The sequence below is a fragment of the Etheostoma spectabile genome, chromosome 1 (genome assembly GCF_008692095.1).
Source record: "Etheostoma spectabile isolate EspeVRDwgs_2016 chromosome 1, UIUC_Espe_1.0, whole genome shotgun sequence".
In the NCBI taxonomy this organism is placed as follows: domain Eukaryota; kingdom Metazoa; phylum Chordata; class Actinopteri; order Perciformes; family Percidae; genus Etheostoma; species Etheostoma spectabile.
The window spans coordinates 16,671,898-16,684,532 of NC_045733.1; the positions used below are offsets into that span (position 1 = coordinate 16,671,898).

The 12,635-nt window shown below is 38.0% G+C and overlaps 1 long non-coding RNA gene across 1 annotated transcript; it reads left to right on the forward strand.

Annotated features, from left to right (window-relative positions):
• The first annotated feature begins 4,155 nt into the window (after nucleotides 1-4,155).
• Nucleotides 4,156-12,077, forward strand: LOC116693442 (uncharacterized). The gene is made up of 3 exons (XR_004332918.1): nucleotides 4,156-4,167; nucleotides 6,007-6,014; nucleotides 11,937-12,077. It is a non-coding gene; the product is annotated as an uncharacterized LOC116693442 (long non-coding RNA).
• The last annotated feature ends 558 nt before the right edge of the window (nucleotides 12,078-12,635 follow it).

A 12,635-nucleotide genomic window follows, 5' to 3' on the forward strand; every position in this document is an offset into this window, starting at 1 on the left:
ATACATTCATGGTTCATTTTAGCCATTCACCCCTGTGAGATCACATTTATTGTCATACGATAATTTTCACTTTTTGGTAGAAAACAAGGAAATTAAATAAAAAAAAAAGGTTAAAAAGAAATAGAAACAAGATTTTTGATCATTAGATCGTTAGAACTTAATCAGAACAAGTGAAAGTACTTGAAATGTAACACTTTTGCTACTTTGTGTGAGAATGGTAGGTGTAGAAATACAACTTTCTCACACTCAGACACGCACACATACAGATGCACAGACACACACACACAGACACAGAGATACATAGACACACACACACACACACACACACACACACACACACACACACACACACACACACACACACACACACACACACACACACACACACACAGAGCAAGCCCAGTTAGGAGGAGAACACATAGCACCTACAATTATTACACAATTATGACACTCGGGTCAAGCAGACCTGAACACCTCATATGTAATAGCTATGTGTTATTTTTTATGTACTTCACAGAAAATGAGCCAAGGCCAATGAGTTTGAGTTAGAAGAAATAATAAATAGCATATTGGGTATTTGTCTGTTGGCATTGCAACCAACCCCATTAGTAGGCAGTTTGGCCTAGTGTGTGCTGATTAACACAGTCATATGCAGTTAAGAGTCATTTAGTTTTAATGTAAACTCAACGTCTTGCAAATCTCCTGGCATTGTTAACTCACTTTGGAAGAAGGACCTAACAGGCAAACAAGCTTTTTATTTTTTATTCAATTAAATTAAATATGCTGTCCATACTGTATTTTGTCTACACCTCTGTTTACTATTTTACTTTGTTTAAGTACATTTTTTTTTAAACTTTGGTAATGTTTCTTTAAAGTAACAGTACTTTTACTTCTTTATTACCTAAATATTCTAACACTCTTTTCATTCATGGCTAAATGCTGCAAAGACTCCCAGAGTACACATTTTCATTGAGTTTGACTGTAATACTAACCCTTTCAAATTACACAGAGCCATTAATTAAATGTAAATATGAGATTTTTTTTTTACTGAAGCTTGTAGTTTCTTGCCATCAAAATGATCAGTAAGCAACCGCTACTTGGTTATTTGAGCAAGACCAGTCAGTAAAAGCATTTAACTGTAAGAAACAGGTCTAGGTCCCCAATGGCAGAGCACATTACAGATGAGGTACAAGTACAGCCCAAACACTTGTCAGCTCTCATGAGGAATCACCTGCACGCACTGTAAGCAGAGTTCACAGCTATTTTTCATCTGCAAAGGACTCAATGACATGAAAATAATGAATATCTGATCAAATTGCCTCCTATTCACTGCCTTTCACAGTGGCATGCGAAGACAAACTACTGAAGCTAAGAATAAAAATGGGGAAATAAAGATGTATTTCACATCCCACTATGTTGCATTCTTCTGGGTAAAGTGACTGCAGATTAAGAATACCCTGAACTACCAGCCATATATTGTGTGCCAAAATAAGTCTCCACCCCTGCTAGATATTACTAAAACTCTATAACTAATAATTTAAAAATCACATAAAGCTTTACTGACTGTAATAGTCAATACAAAACATTGGCAGCATCCACAGACCATTATAACACAACTTCACAAAGAGATTTTATGTTTGCTTTCATCACTGATGTCATATACACTATGTCTTTTTTCATATTCTGTGTGTACTTGTGTACTGGCTTTGATATTTAAAAAAAAAAAAGAAGAACTTTATGATGTTACAGCATAGGGTAACAGAAGTTCCAGTGAGGAAAAAAAGATAATGATCTCCTTCCTGTCAGCATGGAAAGATATCCTAAATGCAAATTGATTTGACCCATATTCAAATGCATCTCTGTAAACCACAAAACAGATGAGACTCGAAAGCGGGAAACAAATTCTCAATTCAATGTGCTGGACGGCTCACATTTCTCATGAGTTGATATCCCTAATATGATACTCGTACATCTTTGTTCCTGACAGCATTTGGCAAGCCAAAATTACTTTTCATTAAAATCAGTGGGGTCTGTGTGGACCAGAAAGTAACATATCTAGAACAAAAATAGCCAACTGTGCAGAAAAAGGTGCTGTCTTTGTGCTGTTAATCATCATCGGATGGGCTAATTGATTTAATGTTGGAACAGTGTGTGTGTGCGTGTGTGTGTGTGTGTGTGTGTGTGTGTGTGTGTGTGTGTGTGTGTGTGTGTGTGTGTGTGATTGTGTGTGTGTGTGCGTGCGTGCGGACGTGTGCATGCATGAGCTTAATATTCCTGTGCTTACTTTGGGGCTATGCTCTAATTGTGTATGATAAGGAGATACACTTGTGTTCAGGGAAGGCTTGGAGAATGTAGAGGACATCAGAGGACATCAGTGTGTTTTTGCAGGCCTTATCATCACACTATGTTTCATTTGAAGTGAACAGTGCAGTAACAAAATTGCCACCATCTAACAACACAAGCTGTTTCCCTCATCATAAATAGTAAAAGTAAGCTGATTGCTGATAAACCAGTCTAGTTTAAGTTGGGTATAAACCGGGTTGTACAACACATGACAAATATGTGTATCATAACGGGCCAAAAGCTAAGTGTTCTTCCTTTGACACTTGCTGAACTTTATGTAAAATGATTACGCCCCCAGAGAAAACATATGATGCCATATCTGACCACAGCTCGGCAATAAAACCAGAAGAAAGAGCAGGTACTATCTCAGTTCCTCCTCCCTCTCTTACTCGCTCTCCAACGTTCCTTTCTATTCACATCTAAATAATTCTCTATCATGAGTCCACCCGTGAGGATGGGTTGCTTTGGAAGCACCCAGCTTGACTCAGAGTTTCTCCACTCATAAAATATTAACTCCAGGTTAAGAGCAGCAGAACCGTTGATCCTGACCACGGCTTTGAGAGTGCAGCATTTAAAGCAGCTCTGCTGAAAAGCATGACACGACAGGCATGTTAGCAAGGTTCCACATAAAAGGATACAGTGGAATTTGCATTGTAAAGCACTGCTAGTAGCTCTCTTCCAAATAAAGGGGGGTGAATCTGTGTTTGGCACATCAAACTGACAGCTCTAGGTGAGACACGCAAATTCCTGGACTCTGTGTGTGTTGAAGCTAAAAGGGCCAGAGCCTTAGCATCTGCTGGCTCAACAGCCACTCAGGCCTCTAGTGAGGGTCTCCGCCTCAGAGCTCTCTTCACACCGCTGTTAAAGACACAACACATTTGGTGAAATGACTTTTTGCTGTAATGTTTCTGCTATGACATTGTCTTTGATGTGGTATTTGTGTGTGTGTGTGTGTGTGTGTGTGTGTGTGTGTGTGTGTGTGTGTGTGTGTGAGGAAGAAGGGAAAAGACATTGTTAAAGCTGTGATAACAACAGACTGATCGTGTGGGTACTCTGTGATGTATGACAGGACAAACCGTTTGGATTTGAGGATTACCAGGCTAATTGGGAGTGTACATGACAGCCTAAAGGGCTTGTCATACCATTTTTTGTATTGTTCTTTGTTTGTTTCAAAACACCTGAGTGTGACCTGCGTTTCCTTTTTTGCTTGTGAAGCTACCTCACTTTATTTTGCAGTTCCTGTTCCTTCACTTTGACCTGTAAAGTCCCATGACTAGTACCAAATGAGTGGGCAGTGCGAATAGTAGGCCGTGTTTTTGTGAGATGACAAAAAGTAGTGCAATGCATAAAGGAAAGAGAAGCCTCTCTGGGCTACTTATTCTAATCAATTCTGAGGGTCTGCCCTTTTGGCACAAAAAATAATAGTAATTTCAAAACATTTGCATTGCATTGTTTCCCAACATGTTTGTATTGTCAAAAATATATATCAAAAACATCAATTACATTTTGTTTTCTGCAGTGCTCCATTTCAAATGTTTTTCCGTATACACCCACACACAACTTGTAAATTATACATGATATTTGGTGTTTACATTCAATAATAAGCATATTAGGCCCCCAGGTTTTATAAGCTCCTTTTGAAATACCCTTCAAAGGATTTTTCTTTTTTGACACAGCTACTCATGTGTCAAAAAAGCAAACTTGCATCACCTCAGTGACCACAGGGGCAACATTCCACAGATGGAATAAAAGTCACCATAGCATGTTCCGTATCTTCTTGTCTCATTAGCCGAGCATTCACTGCAGGCTCATTATTGTAATGCTGTTTATCTGTTCTTAGTACTGCTTAACTTTGTAGTTAAAAGATTACCTGAGCCTGTCATCTGCCATAGCACATAGTTGGAGCAGGTTCTTGGCTGTGAATGACAAACTATCCTACACTATCTTTCCAGTCCCTTATGAGCATGTAGTTACTGTGGCCAAGGACAAAACACATATGGATGCGAAAACACACATTAAGCAAATGTGTAAAATAATGATTTAAATGTACTAAAATTCATACAACACAACGTTAAAAAGAAATCCACTCCAAATTCTGAGATTCTGCCAACACCAAGACACAGGCAAATAAACATTCACTACTGACATATTTTTATTTGAACAATACAATTGCGATTCTTGAGTTGACTTGATTTTATAGACAGAAAATAGCTGGATGAAAGCATATTTCCTGTGTGCCCTAACAGATACAATCTGTTATCATCATCTGTGGCTAATTGCCATGGTGACTTAAAAGGATGTCAGCCCTAGTAGAGCGGTTTCTTGTTTCTTCAATTAGTTGATCAACACATTAATTAATAAGAGAGCAACTTTGCAGAAGAATCCAAATGTTTCCATTCTGTAATGAAGCATGTGTTAAGTTAAATTTAATTTAATTAAAGCTCTTATGTTGCAGTGTTGATCAGTAATGTGGTCCAATGAGGCTTGCCATTATAACAAGAGAGAATGTCACTCTGACTAATCCTGTATGGAATTCTTGGTAAATAATAGTCCAATAATTTAATGATTTACTTTTGGACTATTATTTAGTTTTTGGTAATGCAAAAATAAAGTGTCATTTTTGTGTGTGTGTGTGTGTGTGTGTGTGTGTGTATCACCCAGAGGAAAAATCCCACCTACTTGTTCTTCTCCACTCTATCATTCTATCTGTGCTTTTGCTCCTCTTTGTATTCTGTGGTGGTCGGGACTACGGTGGACAAGATGGTTTAACAAAAATACAAAAGCCACAACACAAACACAATAGTTACAACACAAACGCAAACGCTACAACGCAAATGCAAAAGCTACAACACAAATACACAAGCGACAATGGAAGTGAGCCTGTTGTTGACAAACGGAGCCGGTGGATGAGCAGGAAGAAAGTTCTTGTATGTTTAAGAAGTAAAAGAAAAATGGTTCCTTGCTAATTATGATTACTGACGCTGATGTGATTTTTACAAATAAGCAATTTTGTTCAATATCTTTTTTTATTTTGGTATGTACGTATAATTTGCGATTAGGGCTATGAAGCTACAGCTATGACGTTATCTAAATGGCGGCCAGCGTCTTTATACATATGAAAATACAAAGGTATTGAACAACGTTGCTTATTTGGGACAATCACATTCTCTTTTCCGTTGTCGCTTCTGTGTTTGTGTCGTAGCTTTTGTGTTTGTGTCGTAGCTTTTGTGTTTGTGTCGTAGCTTTTGTGTTTGTGTCGTAGCTTTTGTGTTTGTGTTGTAGCTTTTGCGTTTGTGTTGTAGCTTTTGAATTTGTGTTGAACCGTCTCGGCCACCGTAGTATTCCATCTAAAGACAATCGCACCCACAATTTTAGTAAATTCAAACACAGCCACACACACAGAGGGCGACATTAGCCAAATGTGGCCAAAAGGGGTGTATTGTGTTTTTCTTCCTAATCTAAACCATCTGGCAATTATAAAGACTGCTGCTGGAACCAGAGCCGAGTGGCTTGTACAAAACTTACAACTTTGTGCATTAAAACTGGTTAAACACACCAGGGTGCAGATGTGAGTTGTAGCCTGCTGGATAAATGATGACTGCCAGCTATTCTTAGATAGGAAACAGTCATTTTTTGTGGCAGGTATGGTCTAAGCTGCAAAAGCAGAGTAGGTCAGGGTCATATAGCTCCAATTTCCCCCTTTTTAGTCAAACTCCAGGAATTAGAACCAAACCTAGATGGAAAACGTTCTGTAAAGAAAGGCATCTTAAGCGTCAGAGGTGAAATAGTTTGGAGACCTTTAATAGAATCAGCAGATGTTGTCCAGACATTTTCCTACAGTAATTTCCTACAGTTGTAATTTGCTCTACTTGTGTAGTCTATTCATTCAGCACAGCCATTTCTACTGCATTTACAACCTTATCTTACAGCAGCATTAATAGAATGGAAAATGAGCTCTCCTTTTGAGATGGCATTTGAAAGTACAGTATGTGTGCTGTAAGATCAATCATATAAATGACATTATTATTATTGTTGTTATGGTAGATAGTAGTATGGTATTGGGTGTCACAGTAGACCTTTCAATTGATCTATCTATTAAATAATTCCCCTCTAAATGCTCATCCTGCAGTAATGTGTGTGTAGAGTTTAGTCTCTTATGTCTAGGTTTAGAAGTTCATTGAAATGTATCATTTTGAATTTAAATAATCTGATAAATATCAGATTATCAGATTATCAGATCAGCAATTCACAAATCAAATCCAAATCAAATCAACAATTTAAAAACCAGAGAAACACGTACAAACTTAAAACTCAGGTATTTGTCTGTTATGAAAGAGGAAGGATTAGTTTCAATTATGTGACAACTACACGTTAGTTAAAATGCACTTTATTTAGGTCCACATTGGGTGTTTAAAACAGGTCGAGAAAACAAACTTGCATTTCAACTTTCAACAATCAGATAAGAATATTCCTAAAAGCTAATCTTTTAACTTACACACAAACTTACCCACTTTCCAGAAGATTAAATCATAAACTGGACTAGGTCACTACCCTATTTAACTGCAGATCAAGGGTCATATCGTTGAGTACCGTTTATCTTTACTGGGTCAAGGTGCGTTAAGCTATTGTGATGAAACAGCTCTTGGTTCAAACAAATGATCTGCTCGGTGACAAAACACAGAAAACCAAGCCTGCGTTCACCTCTCTCACCTCAATTATTTTCCCTATTCACCTTCTGAGTGCGTCGGTTCCCAACACACACACACATGCACACACACTCCAATTAGTTACTTTAACACATTTTGCATTGCCCCTTGACCCCTTTCTCTCCTCGCTAATAAAAACGGCATGACCGAGCAAAAGTATAAAATCTGATGCAATCACAAGTTAGAGAGCAAAAACAGCCTTGTGTATGAGGAGTTTCAAAAAGAGCAGTATTTTTAAGTATTTAATCCGCAAAACTAAAATAAGGCTGAAAGAACTACTAATACGGAGCCACATTTAATTACTCATGATGGTGGTGGCCACACTTTGATGAAGATATTTTAACTTGGATTGAAATTTATTTCAAAATATGTAAATGTAAAATATCACGCTGTGTTTGCAGTATTTGCCAGATTTGAGAATGTTCTCTCATTTCATTACAACAAGAACTGAAAGATTTTAGCATCTGCAAAGCCAGAAAATGTTATTTTTTCTCAAGAGAGTTTCACTTGTTTTTTGATATAAATCCCTTAAAATACAAGTACACATAATGAGACAGACGCTTTTTTTTGAGACCGTGGCACAGTTGGGCTTTTCTGTTTTGCTAGACTGGTTTATTTTTTGTTATTAGACTGTAGTTACCTGGCTTTTCTCTCCAGTGCCTAGATCATCCTCAGTTCTGCTGAGATTCACTTCCAGCTGTGTGCTGACAGGCCAAGTGCACAGTCCAACAGCTAAAAAGGTGTTTTCCCTCCAGATCCACTGTGGGGGAAAGTTGCAAATTACACTTTTTCATTTTACGCCTCTTTCTCTACACCACTGCCCAGGTGGAAAATAGGAGTCATCCTTCTGAAATAATTCAGATACTGTAAAACCATATACACTGCTGTGGTCAGCCACATCCCATCTTTCCACTTTGATGGACGCACATTTTGTTAGCCTGTTTACACTGCAAAACATGTTTACATGATAAAACTAACGAAGGTAAAGTGTGCATGTGTGGTCAGAAGAGACACTAATAAGACCTATATTTTATATCATAAATAACAGATGTCATAGCGTAAGCACCAAACTCAATTATTCATCAGCCTTAACGCCTTCAAATAGGGCTGACGAGGCAGAGGTTTAATTTTGGCTCACCATAATTTGCAGTGGAAATGGGAGGTTTCCAAACAGCCAAACCTCATTAGGAAACAGCATTATGACTTACTGTGGAAAGAGAGAGCCACAGAGACAAAAACCATAAAAAAATATTGGTGCTATCCTATAATTTTACTGGTGTACCTACTGCTGCATAAAAACGATCAATGGCGCCCTTCGAGAGCGAATTAAAATTTTATTTTGACAGCTTTTCCTAACAATATGCCCCTGCTATCACACTTTGATGGTCATTAAGAACTGCTTCAGGCACTGACACATTGTGAACTAGAGCATAATGGCACTACTTACACTATCAGTAAGTAATACAGTTAAAACAGAATTTATTTAACAGTAACTATTTTATTCAACTAAAGGTAATTGTTCAATTAGCTGCTTGAGCTCAATAATTGAAAAAGTTAAAAACATATGTGCAAGTCAACACTGACAGGATATTGTGGAGCTCTGCAGAGATGTAGTATGAAAATCTAAGCTCTGTGCATTATGCAGTCTGTGGTCCCCCTTTTTTTCTCCCATGCACAAACATGGTACACCCATGGGTAATATCAAAAACCGTCCTCACCCAAAAAACGGCTGTATAGGTTGATTGTGAACACACCTCAAAACGTTTGATGTTAGGCGGCAACCTTAAGTTGTTGTCGTAGTAATAATTGCGGGAGCAGACGAGGAAGTAAGGTGACAAAGTATAAAAGGACCAAACTCAAAAGGAAGGTTGGGTTTAAGCCTATTATAGTTTAACTATTTATTTTTTCTTCCAACAATAACAACATACCTTTGACTTTCAATGCGGATAGAAACAAACTTAATGTAAAACTTCCCAAGGGCACTCCTCAGGGTGAGGCCCTGCATAGTTAGTTTGGTTTAATGTATGAGATCAATTATAATGGAGCACACACTGAGAACTGTGAAGTTTATTTCCTCCTCCATTTGGACAATATCCCTAGAAAAGTGATGTGATATGCAGTACGATCATCATATTGAACACAGTAGAACTAGCTTTAAAAAAAAAAACTTATTACAACTATTAGTTAACAGTTTTTAAATGCCTCCAAGAGCTGTGTGAACATATTGATTGTACATCCATCATGCCTGCTGGAAGTCAGCCAGGTTCAGCCAGAGAGAGAGACTAATGTGAATGCATTATGACCAAAGACAGCAATGTCCATTGGTATGAATGGGGCGCCATCTTGGAAGACCTTATCCAAATCTCATATTCCATCCATTATTTGGAAAGTATTTAAATATACATAGCTGGCTATTTCCTGGAGGATATTGAATTATGAAGTAACTGTCTTACTGTTGTCATTGGCTAGTGCTTCATCACACCATTGTAGCTTGGAGAAAGTTGTCAACTGCCAGCTTGGATTATAAATGTATCTCCCAGAGCAACCTTGTGTTGTGTGAATGCATGCAATGTTGGGGCACATCCAAGAATAATTAATTTTACCCTTCAAGACAAGAGTTTTCTGTACAGAGCATGTAAAAATATAAAATTTTTAAATATTAGATAAATGTCTCACTGCCAACAAGTCCTCGTTCCTAAAGGATAAAAAAGGTTGATTGTTAGTGAGTTGCAAAGCAACCCATATGCCTGATCCAAAGAAGATTTATTTTAACAAGGCTTTAACCATGCTACCATGCATAGGAATGGCAATATGGGTCAGTCCGTCGGTCAGTTGGTTGGTTGCTCCACCACTTTCACCCAGGATGGAATATCTAAACTATAGGATGGACTGCCATGACATTTTGCACAGATGTTTATTATCCCCAGAGGATAAATCCTTGATATTGATGATCTCCTATTTTTTTTTCTAACACCACCATAAGGTTGACATTGTTGTTTAATTTTGAGTGAAATGCTATGCAATTTGGTCCAGACATGCATGTTCCCCGCAGTAATAATTTCTTGATTAACTGACTTTTTAATTTACTACACTCAGGTGAACTTTGCAATTTGTGCCAATTAGCACATGTTAGCATGCTGACATGAAGTTAAACTAAGATGGTGAACATGTGGAACTGTTTGAAATCAGCATGTCAGCATTGTGGTTGTGATCATGTTAAAGTACCAGTTTTTTAGCTCAAAGCCACCACTGTGCTTAAGCACATTCATGTAACCTTTAATTAAACTCGGGAGATCATTGAGGGGCAGCCCTGATTCACAATGACATTGAGTTACAAAGGCAAAGAAAACAACACAGAGAAGCAACACCATCATAAGAACATAGACAGACACTACAACTTTTCAGTAAAGGAAAAACAATGTGATAAACAGATCAGGACAACCAGGATGCAAAAGAAATACTATGTATTGCAATTACAAGTAGAAGTTTAAAGGTCCAAAATTAGATTTCTAAAATGTCCAAAAGGCAAAAGTGAGTTGATTCTAAGGAAGGGCCGTATTTTGTTCCAAGAGTCAGGTGCACATAAACTAAAAGAAGCTTTTCCAAGTTAAGAGAAGAGCTTGTGGAACATGAATTAAAAGCCAGTCAACAGAAAGACTCTGATAAGGTCCCTCTGAATGGCAAGGTAATTCTGTATGGTAAGATGGCAGGTAAAATGTTTTCCAAAAAGGGCCTTATAGATAAAGAATACCAGTGAGTATCACATCTTTCTTGGTGAGAAGACCATCCAACTCTTATATAAATAAAGTAAAATAAAATATCATACATAACTGGTTATAAAACTCAAGGCAGAGTGATAGACTGAGTTTAGAGATTTAAGAGTTGAAGAGGATGCGTGTCTGTAAATACATCACCATAGTCCAGGACTGACATGTTGTGTAAAGAGGTGCTTTACAATAATTTGGGGATTTCTTTAGGCGAATACTCCTGATACAGGTCAAGTGGCAGTGATCACTAATTCCAAGGTCAAATAGACCGGCAGAAAATGCTTTTTATTACTCATATTGGATAGAATTAAATCCATTAACTTTGAGTTCAGAGTTTTTTTTAGGTTTGGTCTAGTAGGCTCCGGGCTTCGCTGAGATAGGTTAAACAGGTCTCTTTTAAGGGATCAGAGGAGTCAGAAAGCTGTGTTCTGTAAGATTAAATTGCTGTTTTTATCAATGGAGTCTGGTGGCTTTGAAGAGAGCAAAGATAACGGCTTCAGTTTTTCATTGGAAGGAGCTGTCTGACGGCAAGGTGAAGTGTTAAAAATATTCTAAATATAGTGTACACTCAAAGGGATACTTTACCAGCTCTGTGTCAGTGTGTGTGCAGATGAACGGCTTCCCTCAGTGGCACAAGCTATTAGTTTGTTAGTCTAACGTTTTTTTCTCAGACACAGAGTGATACTTATTGTGCCCATACGTTATAGCCATGGTATGTGGCTATTATATCACGGCTATGAACCAATCAGATAGCTAAATTTGAGCTACCTGTTTTATAAAAGCAAACAATGTTGATTGTTGGTCAGCCATGGGTTGTAAACCACAGTCTCTGGCTTGTAAACTCTATCATCCACCCAGACCTCCTTTCTTAGACTTGTTGTTGTGGTGGTATAACACCAATATTAGCTATGTAAACAGGACGGTTATTTTCTTAACAAAAGGTTATTTCTCAGGAAAATGTAAACAACAGTCATTTAAAGATTTAAACAAACCACCAATGCTGTTGTTTTTCCTCACAAAATTGGCTGTCATGTCATGTAGTTTTATGACACAATGGTAACAATTAATGAGAAGACTGGGGCTATAAGCTTATTGAGAGATTAACATGAGGCTGACATAGGGCTGGACGATAAATCGAAAATGTATCGCCATCAAAATTCTGAAGTTGTTTTTCCCATGATGATAATTTAGATAATTTCGTCCTGTCGACAGACCTACTTTCTCCTAGAAAAACATTCTACCACGTGAGTAGTTACGGGACTTTGCCCGGGTTAGTCGGCCGCATGGAAAGTATAGCGGAGGACAACTCAGACGCAGAGTCCGAGTCAGCTGAGCAGTGTCCATTGTATGGAAACATTTCGGCTTCAGAAAAGATGATTAAGAACAACGTGATTAATTATTGTTTATTTGTCGTTGTTGAGGTAAAATGTGCAATTAATCGGGATTTTGATTTTAGGTCATAATTGTGCAGCCCTAGGCTGACATTGTGACCACAGTGACTCAGTGGAGACTGTGAGTGATCCGTAACTCTCGAGACTCTGCTCTGCTGAAAAGGAAAGAAACAAATACGTTTCATATTCCCAGTGGTCCACACCACCACGCTCACATCCATTGTGCCCACACATGTGTGAAATTAAAGCTATCACGATTTTACATCTGACTGAGAATGCTATTTCTCATGATAAAACATTTCAGCAGCAGAAGTATCAGTGAAGACACATTTTATGCTTTGATTGCCTGCAAGTCACAAGGGCAGTAGTGTAGGGCTGTCAAACTTGGCTAAAAATGATGTTCCAATATTCCTTCTGTAAAACACATA